Below are 12,704 nucleotides of genomic sequence, written 5' to 3' on the forward strand. Positions count from 1 at the left end.
TACCAAACTTACGGCAAGGCTTACATCAGGTCTGGTACACAGCATGGCATACATAATAGAACCTATGGCTGAGGCATAGGGGATGACACTCATCTCTTCTATATCTTCTGCCGTGGTCGGACATTGAGCTGAGCTCAATTTCACACCTTGCAGCACAGGCAAGAACCCCTTCTTAGACTGATCCATATTGAACTTCTTCAATATCTTATCAAGGTATGTGCTTTGTGAAAGACCTATGAGGCGTCTCGATCTATCTCTATAGATCTTGATTCCTAATATATAAGCAGCTTCTCCAAGGTCCTTCATCGAAAAACTCTTATTCAAGTAGGCCTTTATGCTGTCCAAGAGTTCTATATCATTTCCCATCAAAAGTATGTCATCTACATATAATATGAGAAATGCTACAGAGCTCCCACTCACTTTCTTGTAAACGCAGGCTTCTCCATAAGTCTGCGTAAACCCAAACGCTTTGATCATCTCATCAAAGCGAATGTTCCAACTCCGAGATGCTTGCACCAGCCCATAAATCGAGCGTTGGAGCTTGCACACCTTTTTAGCATTCTTAGGATCGACAAAACCTTCCGGTTGCATCATATACAATTCTTCCTTAAGGAAACCATTAAGGAATGCCGTTTTGACGTCCATTTGCCATATTTCATAATCATAGAATGCGGCAATCTCTAACATGATTCGGACAGACTTCAACTTCGCTACCGGTGAGAAAGCCTCATCGTAGTCAACCCCTTGAACTTGTCGATAACCCTTAGCGACAAGCCGAGCTTTATAGATGGTCACATTACCATCCGCGTCTGTCTTCTTCTTAAAGATCCATTTATTTTCTATGGCTCGCCGCTCAACGGGCAAGTCAGTCAAAGTCCATACTTCATTTTCATACATGGATCCTATCTCGGATTTCATGGCTTCTAGCCATTTGTCGGAATCCGGGCCCGCCATCGCTTCTTCATAGTTCGAAGGTTCACCGTTGTCTAACAACCTGATTTCCAAGACAGGGTTGTCGTACCACTCTGGTGCGGAACGTGTCCTTGTGGACCTTCGAATTTCAGTAGGAGCTTGATCAGAAGTATCTTGATCATCATCAATAACTTCCTCTCTAGTTGGTGCAGGCACCTCAGGAACATTTTCTTGAGTTGTGCCATTTTCCGGTTCAAGAGGTAACACTTCATCAAGTTCTACTTTCCTCCCACTTACTTCTTTCAAGAGAAACTCTTTCTCTAGAAAGAATCCATTCTTGGCAACAAAGATCTTGCCTTCGGATCTGAGGTAGAAGGTATACCCAACAGTTTTTTTAGGGTATCCTATGAAGACGCATTTTTCCGACTTGGGTTCGAGCTTTTCAGGTTGAAGTTTCTTGACATAAGCATCGCATCCCCAAACTTTCAGAAATGACAGCTTAGGTTTCTTCCCAAACCATAATTCAAACGGTGTCGTCTCAACGGATTTCGACGGAGCCCTATTTAAAGTGAATGCGGCAGTCTCTAAAGCATAGCCCCAAAAAGATAGCGGTAAATCGGTAAGAGACATCATAGATCGTACCATATCTAATAGAGTGCGATTACGACGTTCGGACACACCATTACGCTGAGGTGTTCCAGGCGGCGTGAGTTGTGAAACTATTCCACATTTTCTTAAGTGTGTGCCAAATTCGTGACTCAAGTATTCTCCTCCACGATCTGATCGTAGAAACTTGATTTTCCTGTCACGTTGATTCTCAACCTCACTCTGAAATTCCTTGAACTTTTCAAAGGTTTCAGACTTGTGTTTCATTAAGTATATATACCCATATCTACTTAAATCATCAGTGAGGGTGAGAACATAACGATAGCCACCGCGAGCCTCAACACTCATTGGACCGCACACATCAGTATGTATGATTTCCAATAAGTTGGTTGCTCGCTCCATTGTTCCTGAGAACGGAGTCTTGGTCATCTTGCCCATGAGGCATGGTTCGCACGTGTCAAATGATTCGTAATCAAGAGACTCTAAAAGTCCATCCGCATGGAGCTTCTTCATGCGTTTGACACCTATGTGACCAAGGCGGCAGTGCCACAAGTATGTGGGACTATCATTATCAACTTTACATCTTTTGGTACTCACACTATGAATATGTGTGGCATTACGCTCGAGATTCATTAAGAATAAACCATTCACCATAGGAGCATGACCATAAAACATATCTCTCATATAAATAGAACAACCATTATTCTCGGATTTAAATGAGTAGCCATCTCGAATTAAACGAGATCCCGATACAATGTTCATGCTCAAAGCTGGCACTAAATAACAATTATTAAGGTTTAAAACTAATCCCGAAGGTAAATGTAGAGGTAGCGTGCCGACGGCGATCATATTGACCTTGGAACCATTCCCAACGCGCATCGTCACCTCGTCCTTTGCCAGTCTTCGCTTATTCCGCAGCCCCTGCTTTGAGTTACAAATGTGAGCAACTGCACCGGTATCAAATACCCAGGAGCTACTACGGGTACTAGTAAGGTACACATCAATTACATGTATATCATATATACCTTTTGTTTTGCCGGCCTTCTTGTCCGCTAAGTATTTGGGGCAGTTCTGCTTCCAGTGACCACTTCCCTTGCAATAAAAGCACTCAGTCTCGGGCTTGGGTCCATTCTTTGGCTTCTTCCCGGCAGCTTGCTTGCCGGGTGCGGCAACTCCCTTGCCGTCCTTCTTGAAGTTCTTTTTACCTTTGCCCTTCTTGAACTTAGTGGTTTTATTGACCATCAACACTTGATGTTCCTTCTTGACTTCTACCTCTGCTGATTTCAGCATAGCAAATACTTCAGGAATGGTCTTTTCCATCCCCTGCATATTGAAGTTCATCACAAAGCTCTTGTAGCTCGGTGGAAGCGACTGGAGGATTCTGTCAATGACCGCATCATCCGGGAGATTAACTCCCAGCTGAGTCAAGCGGTTATGTAACCCAGGCATAGTGAGTATGTGCTCACTGGCAGAACTATTTTCCTCCATCTTACAGCTGAAGAATTTGTCGGAGACTTCATATCTCTCGACCCGGGCATGAGCTTGGAAAACCATTTTCAGCTCTTCGAACATCTCATATGCTCCATGTCTCTCAAAACGCTTTTGGAGCCCCGGCTCTAGGCTGTAAAGCATGCCGCACTGAACGAGGGAGTAGTCATCGGTACGTGCCTGCCAAGCGTTCATAACGTCTTGTTCTACAGGGAGAACAGGTGCGTCACCCAGCGTTGCTTGTAGGACATAATCTTTCTTGGCAGCTATGAGGATGATCCTCAGGTTCCGGACCCAGTCCGTATAGTTGCTGCCATCGTCTTTCAGCTTGGTTTTCTCTAGGAACGCGTTGAAGTTGAGGACTACGTTGGCCATTTGATCTACAAGACATATTGTAAAGATTTTAGACTAAGTTCATGATAATTAAGTTCATCTAATCAAATTATTCAATGAACTCCCACTTAGATAGACATCCCTCTTCTAGTCATCTAAGTATAACATGATCCGAGTCAACTAGGCCGTGTCCGATCATCACGTGAGACGGACTAGTCAACGTCGGTGAACATCTTCATGTTGATCATATCTTCTATACGACTCATGCTCGACCTTTCGGTCTTCTGTGTTCCGAGGCCATGTCTATACACATGCTAGGCTCGTCAAGTCAACCTAAGTGTTTGCATGTGTAAATCTGTCTTACACCCGTTGTATGTGAACGTTTGAATCAAACACCCGATCATCACGTGGTGCATTGAAACAACGAACTGTCGCAACGGTGCACAGTTAGGGGAAACACTTTCTTGAAATTATTATGAGGGATCATCCTATTTACTACCTTCGTTCTAAGTAAACAAGATGCAAAACATGATAAACATCAAATGCAATCAAATAATAATAGTGACATGATATGGCCAATATCACATAGCTCCTTTGATCTCCATCTTGGGGCTCCATGATCATCTTGTCACCGGCTTGACACCATGATCTCCATCATCATGATCCCCATCATCGTGTCTCCATGAAGTTGCTTGCCAACTATTACTTCTACTACTATGGCTAACGCGTTTAGCAATAAAGTAAGGTAATTTACATGGCATTTCTCAATGACACGCAGGTCATACAAAAAAATAGACAACTCCTATGGCTCCTGCCGGTTGTCATACTCATCGACATGCAAGTCGTGATTCCTATTACAATAGCATGAACATCTCATACATCACATATATATCATTCATCATTCATCACAACTTTGGCCATATCATATCACAAAGCACTTGCTGCAAAAACAAGTTAGACGTCCTCTAATTGTTGTTGCAAGTTTTACGTGGCTGAAGTAGGGTTCTAGCAAGAATGTTTTCTTACCTACGTGAAAGCCACAACGTGATTTGTCAACTTCTATTTACCCTTCATAAGGGCCCTTTTCATCGAATCCGCTCCAACTAAAATAGGAGAGACAGACACCCGCCAGCCACCTTATGCAACTTGTGCATGTTAGTCGGTGGAACCGGTCTCACGTAAGCGTACGTGTAAGGTTGGTCCGGGCCGCTTCATCCCACAATACCGTTGAAGCAAGATAAGACTAGTAGCGGCAAGAAAGTTGAAAACATCTACGCCCACAACAAATTGTGTTCTACTCGCGCAAGAAGAACTACGCATAGACCTAGCTCTGATACCACTGTTGGGGAACGTAGCAAAAAACAAAAATTTTCCTACGGTTTCACCAAGATCCATATATGAGTTCATCTAGCAACGAGTGATCGGATGCATCTACATACCTTTGTAGATCGCGAGCGGAAGCGTTCAAAGAACGGGGATGAGGTAGTCGAACACGACGTGATCCAAATCACCGGAGATCCTAGCACCGAACGGACGGCACCTCCGCGTTCAACACACGTACGGTCAGCGTAACGTCTCCTTCTTCTTGATCCAGCAAGAGGGAAGGAGAGGTTGAGGAAGATGGCTCCAGCAGCAACACGACGGCGTGGTGATGGTGGAGCTGCAGTACTCCGTCAGGGCTTCGCCAAGCACTATGGAGGAGGAGGTGTTGGAGAGGGAGAAGGAGGCAACCAAAGGCATGGATGAAAAGCCCTCCTTCCCCCACTATATATAGGAGGGCCAGGGGGGCGGCCCTAGGAGATCCAATCTCCTAGGGGGCGGCGGCCAAGGGAGGTTTCCCTCCCCCCAAGGCACCTAGGAGGTGCCTTCCACTAGTGGGACTCTTCCCTTTTGTGAACCCTAGGCGCATGTAGGCCAAGGTGCACCCCCTACAGCCCATGTGGCCCCCCGGGGCAGGTGGCCCCACCTGGTGGACCCTCGGGACCCTTCCGGTGGTCCCGGTACAATACCAATAACCCCGAAACTTGTCCCGATGGCCGAAATAGCACTTCCTATATATAATTCTTTACCTCCAGACCATTCCGGAACTCCTCGTGACGTCCGGGATCTCATCCGGGACTCCGAACAACATTCGGGTTACAGCATATACATATCCCTACAACCCTAGCGTCACCGAACCTTAAGTGTGTTGACCCTACGGGTTCGGGAGACATGCAGACATGACCGAGACGACTCTCCGGTCAATAACCAACAGCGGGATCTGGATACCCATGTTGGCTCCCACATGCTCCACGATGATCTCATCGGATGAACCACGATGTCGAGGATTCAAGCAACCCCGTATGCAATTCCCTTTGTCAATCGATATGTTACTTGCCTGAGATTCGATCGTCGGTATCCCCATACCTCGTTCAATCTCGTTACCGGCAAGTCACTTTACTCGTACCGTAATGCATGATCCCGTGACCAGACACTTGGTCACTTTGAGCTCATAATGATGATGCATTACCGAGTGGGCCCAGTGATACCTCTCCGTCATACGGAGTGACAAATCCCAGTCTCGATCCGTGTCAACCCAACAGACACTTTCGGAGATACCCGTAGTCTACCTTTATAGTCACCCAGTTACGTTGTGACGTTTGGTATACCCAAAGCACTCCTACGGTATCCGGGAGTTACACGATCTCATGGTCTAAGGAAAAGATACTTGACATTGGAAAACTCTAGCAAACGAACTATACGATCTTATGCTATGTTTAGGATTGGGTCTTGTCCATCACATCATTCTCCTAATGATGTGATCTCGTTATCAATGACATCCAATGTCCATAGTCAGGAAACCATGACTATCTTTTGATCAACGAGCTAGTCAACTAGAGGCTTACTAGGGACATGTTGGTGTCTATTATTCACACATGTATTACGATTTCCGGATAATACAATTATAGCATGAATAAAGACAATTATCATGAACAAGGAAATATAATAATAATGCTTTTATTATTGCCTCTAGGGCATATTTCCAACACGTCCCACCTATGGGGACGAAATGATATCCATTGCCTCTTATTGCTTAAAAAAATTCTCGTGTCAACATAGAACAACAGGAGTGTTGTGTCAATTTTTGGGATTTTTCGGGGTTCGTTTGGACATTTTTATGCATTAATTGAGTTTTCAATGCATTTATCTGCATGATTCAAATTTGAACTACATGCACCTGCTCTAATGCATATAAATTGGTTCAAAAAACAAATATGTGTCCTTGGGTGCATGCTTAGGTCCCATGCAAGAAATGGGAATGAATGTCAAACACCCTGCCACGGTCACTCGGCCGCAATCATTGAGATACCTGGTTTTTAAATTCTAGTAAATCCAAAGCTCGTCCGAAATTCATGAAACTTGGCATGCTATCATGGAGCGGCATCAACATGCCGCGGTAAATTTTTTGTCCCATTCGGGGCAGGTTTGGGGACATGCTTCTCACAAACCAGAGCTTCTCACAACAATCCAGACGGTTTCGATAGGGAACGTCCCACCTTTGGGGACGAAACGATATCCATTGCCTCTTATTACTTTCAAAAAATTTCTCAAGTCAACATAGAACAACATGAGTGTTGTGTCATTTTTTGGGATTTTTCGGGGTTCGTTTGGACATTTTTATGAATTAATTGAGTTTTCAATGCATTTATGTGCATAATTCAAATTTTAACTACATGCACATGCTCTAATGCATATAAATTGGTTGAAAATTCAAATATGTGTACTTGGGTGCATTCTTAGGTCCCATGCAAGAAATGGGAATGAATGTCAAACACCCTGCCACGGTCACTCGGCCGCAAACATTGAGATACCTGGTTTTTAAATTCTAGTAAATCCAAAGCTCGTCCGAAATTCATGAAACTTGGCATGCTATCATGGAGAGGCATCAACCTGTCGTGGTAAATTTTTTATCCCATTTGCGGCAGGTTTGGGGATATGCTTCTCACAAACCAGAGCTTCTCACAACAAGCCCAATGGTTTTAGTAGGGAACGTATCACCTTTGGGGACGAAACGATGTCCATTGCCTCTTATTGCTTTCAAAAAAATTTCTCGTGTCAACATAGAACAACATGAGTGTTGTGACAATTTTTGGGATTTTTCGGGATTCGTTTGGACATTTTATGCATTAATTGAGTTTTCAATGCATTTACGTGCATAATTCAAATTTGAACTACATGCACAAGCTCTAATGCATATAAATTGGTTGAAAATTCAAATTTGTGTCCTTGTGTGCATGCTTAGGTCCCATGCAAGAAATGAGAATGAATGTCAAACACCCTGCCACGGTCACTCGACCGCAAACATTGAGATACTTGGTTTTCAAATTCTAGTAAATCCAAAGCTCGTCCGAAATTCATGAAACTTGGCATGCTATCAGTTGTCCCATTTGGGGTAGGTTTGGGGATATGCTTCTCACAAACCAGAGCTTCTCACAACAAGCGTGATGGTTTCGGTAGGGAACGTCCCACATTTGGGGACGAAATTATATCCATTGCCTCTTATTACTTTCAAAAAATTTCTCGTGTCAACATAGAACAACAGGAGTGTTGTGTCAATTTTTGGGATTTTTCGGGGTTCGTTTGGACATTTTTATGTATTAATTGAGTTTTCAATGAATTTATGTGCATAATTCAAGTTTGAACTACATGCACATGCTCTAATGCATATAAATTGGTTGAAAATTCAAATCTGTGTCCTTGGGTGCATGCTTAGGTCCCATGCAAGAAATTGGAATGAATTTCAAACACCAGAGCACTGTTGATTGCCGACAAAACATTGAGATACTTTGTTTTTAAATTCTAGTAAATCGAAAACTTGTCTGAAATTCATGAAACTTGGCATGCTTTCATGGAATGGCACCCGACATGTTGTGGTATTTTTCTTGTCCATTTTGAGAGAAGGCGCACCCGAATAACAGACAACAAAGGCATTTTGAAAAAATAGCTGCCACTTAATATCTCAAACGGTTGTATAATTCAAATTGTGTGCATTCTGTTAACCATTCACGTGACGTCACGTGTCTTCGTTTTAATGGCTATAGGAGGTGCCGTGCGGACAGCTGCTTGATCTTGACTAAATGGGAGGCGTGCGAGCGGAGTCCAGTGTGCAGGCTGACTAAGAGGCATGCAAGCTATCCTCCAATGCGCAAGCTCACCGGGACGCGTGCGAGCTGTGCGCTGCGCAGGCTCACTGGGAAGCGAGCACTTTGACTTCCATGGCCGCCTGCCTTCCTCTCCATTAATTGCGCCCGAGCCGCTGTTTAATACGGGCAGCCTTACTGTTCTCCTCCCATTCCCCTCCCTCCCGCAGACCTCCACCAATGCCATGGCGCATAATGATCATCTCCACTAGTCGTCAAGTTTGGTGAAGTCGACTCCGAGCTGGAGGAGATAGAAAATAAGGAGGAATGGGGCCTCGTGGACATGGCCAAGAACGAGCTGGACATGGCGGTTGCTGCCTCCGCTGCCGTCCTAGCTCCCATCACCGCGCCCGCGCCAGCGACCATCCCCGTAGCATTGACGGGCTGGTCGCCGATCACTATCGCAGAGCTGGAAGCCACGGGCGTCAGCGAGGTGTGAAGCCCCGAGTCCGATGTGCCAGGTGTCGTCCAGTTATTTGCCGTCCTTGCCATGTCATTTGTTTGCGTGTTGCTTTTTGCCATGTTATCATCCGCATTGCATCTGCATGCTTTCAAAACTCGCATCCGTCCCGGTCTCCCCGTTCCTTCCGTTGTCCGTTCTGATCCCAGACACACTTGCACGCGCCCGCGGCACCTCCGAAATATTATTTTAGAAGTGGCATAAAAAATGTTCTCGGAATGGGTTTAAAGTTGATGTGCGGTCTTGCTATAGTGTAGGTAGACTGCCTGCCAAATTTCATTGCATTCGGAGTCCATTTGGTAGCCCAACCGTTAAACATACAGTCACAATATAGTCAGTTTATTCATCGGACGTTTCGGTCCCCGAAACAGCCGCTGGGCCTCTCCTTCTCTTCTCTCCTCTCGCCCCAGGCCTCCCTTCACAACCCACTCCCACTCTAAACCCGCCACGGACCCCCTCGTTTGTTCGAAAGCTGTCCCAAACCCGACTCGAGCAGTCGTGACCGATGGGTCCAGATCATCCTCAAACATCCCCAAAATATCATCGTTTTATTTATTGGACTCCCTAGCCTATTTATTCTTGTCCGTCGGTTTTCGATCGGAAGATCCAGACTTCCCTCCTTTCCATATATTTAGTCTACCCCTAGTCCATTTTGGACCAAACCCTATTTCCTACGGATCCTCCTAGCCGCCGCCACCCCACTGTCTCTTCTCTTTTTTCGTGCTCGACCAACCACCGTGCTCCGTTCCTCGATCCCCTCGCCTCTGCGCTCCCGGACGAGTCTAGTGCCCGCTGCTCCTCATGACCGCGCACCCGCAGAGCAGCATCTCCAGAGGAGCTACCTCCATCACCGAGCACCAGCAGCAGCCCCGAGCATCCCCATGCCGGCGCCCTGCCTTCCCATCCACCTCGCCTATGCTTCGTGCGCTCGCCCCGGTCTTGTGCACCGAGCCCCAACCCCATCGAGTCCCTGCAGCCTCGCCAAGTCCTTCCCCGCACCTGGATCTGCGCCCCTCCGTTCCTTGCGCTGCCAAGTTCCTCGCCGGTGTCGCCGTGTTGACCTTCCACGCGCCCAGCCGCTGCTGACTTCTCCGTCTCGCTGTCGTTTTGCCGCTGGAGCCGAGGCCGTCGCCTCCTCAGTTCGTTGCGCCGCCTCCTGCTACCTCTTGAGCACTGCGTTGGTTTTCCCTTGAAGAGGAAAGGGTGATGCAGCAAAGTAGCGTAAGTATTTCCCTCTGTTTTTGAGAACCAAGGTATCAATCCAGTAGGAGGCCACGCACGAGTCCCTCGCACCTACACAAACAAATAAGCTCCTCGCAACCAACACAATAAAGGGGTTGTCAATCCCTTCATGATCATTTACAAGAGTGAGATCTGATAGATGTGATAAAATAATATTTTTGGTATTTTTATGATAAAGAGAAATAAAGATGCAAAGTAAAATAAAAGGCAAAATAAATAACTAAGTATTGGAAGATTAATATGACGGAGAATAGACCCGGGGCCCATAGGTTTCACTAGTGGCTTCTCTCGAGAACATAAGTATTACGGTGGGTAAACAAATTACTATTGAGCAATTGACAGAATTGAGCATAGTTATGAGAATGTATATAGGCAGCACGTCCGAGACAAGTAGACCGACTCCTGCCTGCATATACTACTATTACTCCACACATCGACCACTATCCAGCATGCATCTAGAGTATTAAGTTCAAAAGAGCAGAGTAACGCTTTAAGCAAGATGACATGATGTAGAGGGATAAACTCATGCAATATGAAATAAACCCCATCTTCTTATCCTCGATGGCAACAATACAATATGTGCCTTGCTGCCCCTACTGTCATTGGGAAAGGACACCGCAAGATTGAACCCAAAGCTAAGCACTTCTCCCATTGCAAGAAAGATCAATCTAGTAGGCCAAACCAAACTGATAATTCAAAGAGACTTGCAAAGATAACCAATCATACATAAAAGAATTCAGAGAAGATTCAAATATTGTTCATAGATAAACTTGATCATAAACCCACAATTCATCGGTCTCAGCAAACACACCGCAAAAGAAGATTACATCGAATAGATCTCCCCAAGAGAGGGGGGAGAACTTTGTATTGAGATCCAAAAAGAGAGAAGAAGCCATCTAGCTAATAACTATGGACCCGAAGGTCTGAAGTAAACTACTCACACTTCATCGGAGAGGCTAGGCTATGGTGTTGATGTAGAAGCCCTCCGTGATAGATGCCCCCTCCAGCGGAGCTCCGAAAAAGGCCCCAAGATGGGATCTCATGGATACAGAAAGTTACGACGGTGGAATTAGGGTTTTGGCTCCGTATCTGGTAGTTTGGGGGTACGTAGGTATATATATAGGAGGAAGGAGTACGTCGGTGGAGCAACATGGGCCCCACGAGGGTGGAGGGCGCGCCTGGGGGGGGGGGGGGGGGGGGGGGGGGGGGGGGGGGGGGGGTAGGCGCGCCCCCTACCTCGTGCCTCCCTGGTTTATGTATTGACGTAGGGTCCAAGTCCTCTGGATCATGTTCGTTCCGAAAATCACGCTCCCGAAGGTTTCATTCCATTTGGACTCCATCTGATATTCTTTTATTGCGAAACCCTAAAATAGGCAAAAAAAATAGCAATTCTGGGCTGGGCCTTCGGTTAATAGGTTAGTCCCAAAAATAATATAAAAGTGTATAATAAATCCCAATAATGTCCAAAACAGGATATAATATAGCATGGAACAATAAAAAATTATAGATAAGTTGGAGACGTATCAAGCATCCCCAAGCTTAATTCCTGCTCGTCCTCGAGTAGGTAAATGATAAAAACAGAATTTTTGATGTGGAATGCTACTTGGCATAATTTCAATGTAATTCTCTTAATTGTGGTATGAATATTCAGATCCGAAAGATTCAAGACAAAAGTTCAATATTGACATAGAAATAATAATACTTCAAGCATACTAACTAAGTAATTATGTCTCTTCAAAATAACATGGCCAAAGAAAGTTATCCCTACAAAATCATATAGTCTGGCTATGCTCCATCTTCACCACACAAAATATTTAAATCATGCACAACCCCGATGACAAGCCAAGCAATTGTTTCATACTTTTGGTGTTCTCAAACTTTTCAAATCTTCACGCAATACATGAGCGTGAGCCATGGACATAGCACTATATGTGGAATAGAATGGTGGTTGTGGAGAAGACAAAAATGGAGAAGATAGTCTCACATCAACTAGGCGTATCAATGGGCTATGGAGATGCCCATTACTAGATATCAATGTGAGTGAGTAGGGATTGCCATGCAACGGATGCACTAGAGCTATAAGTGTATGAAAGCTCAAACTAAAACTAAGTGGGTTTGCATCCAACTCGCTTGCTCACGAAGACCTAGGGCATTTTGAGGAAGACCATCATTGGAATATACAAGCCAAGTTCTAGAATGAAAAATTCCCACTACTTTGAAGCACACGTGTGGTAAAAGGATAGTAGCATTGTCCCTTCTCTTTTTTTCTCTCATTTTTTTATTTGGGCCTTTTCTCTTTTTTTATGGCCTATGTTTTTTAGCCTGGAGTCTCATCCCGACTTGTGGGGGAATCATAGTCTCCATCATCCTTTCCTCACGTGGGACAATGCTCTAATGATGATCATCACACTTTTATTTACTTACAACTTAACAATTACAACTCAATACTTATAACAATATATGACTGTATGTGAATGCCTTCG

This window comes from Triticum urartu, chromosome 3 (assembly GCF_003073215.2).
Source record: "Triticum urartu cultivar G1812 chromosome 3, Tu2.1, whole genome shotgun sequence".
Taxonomy (NCBI): Eukaryota; Viridiplantae; Streptophyta; class Magnoliopsida; order Poales; family Poaceae; genus Triticum; species Triticum urartu.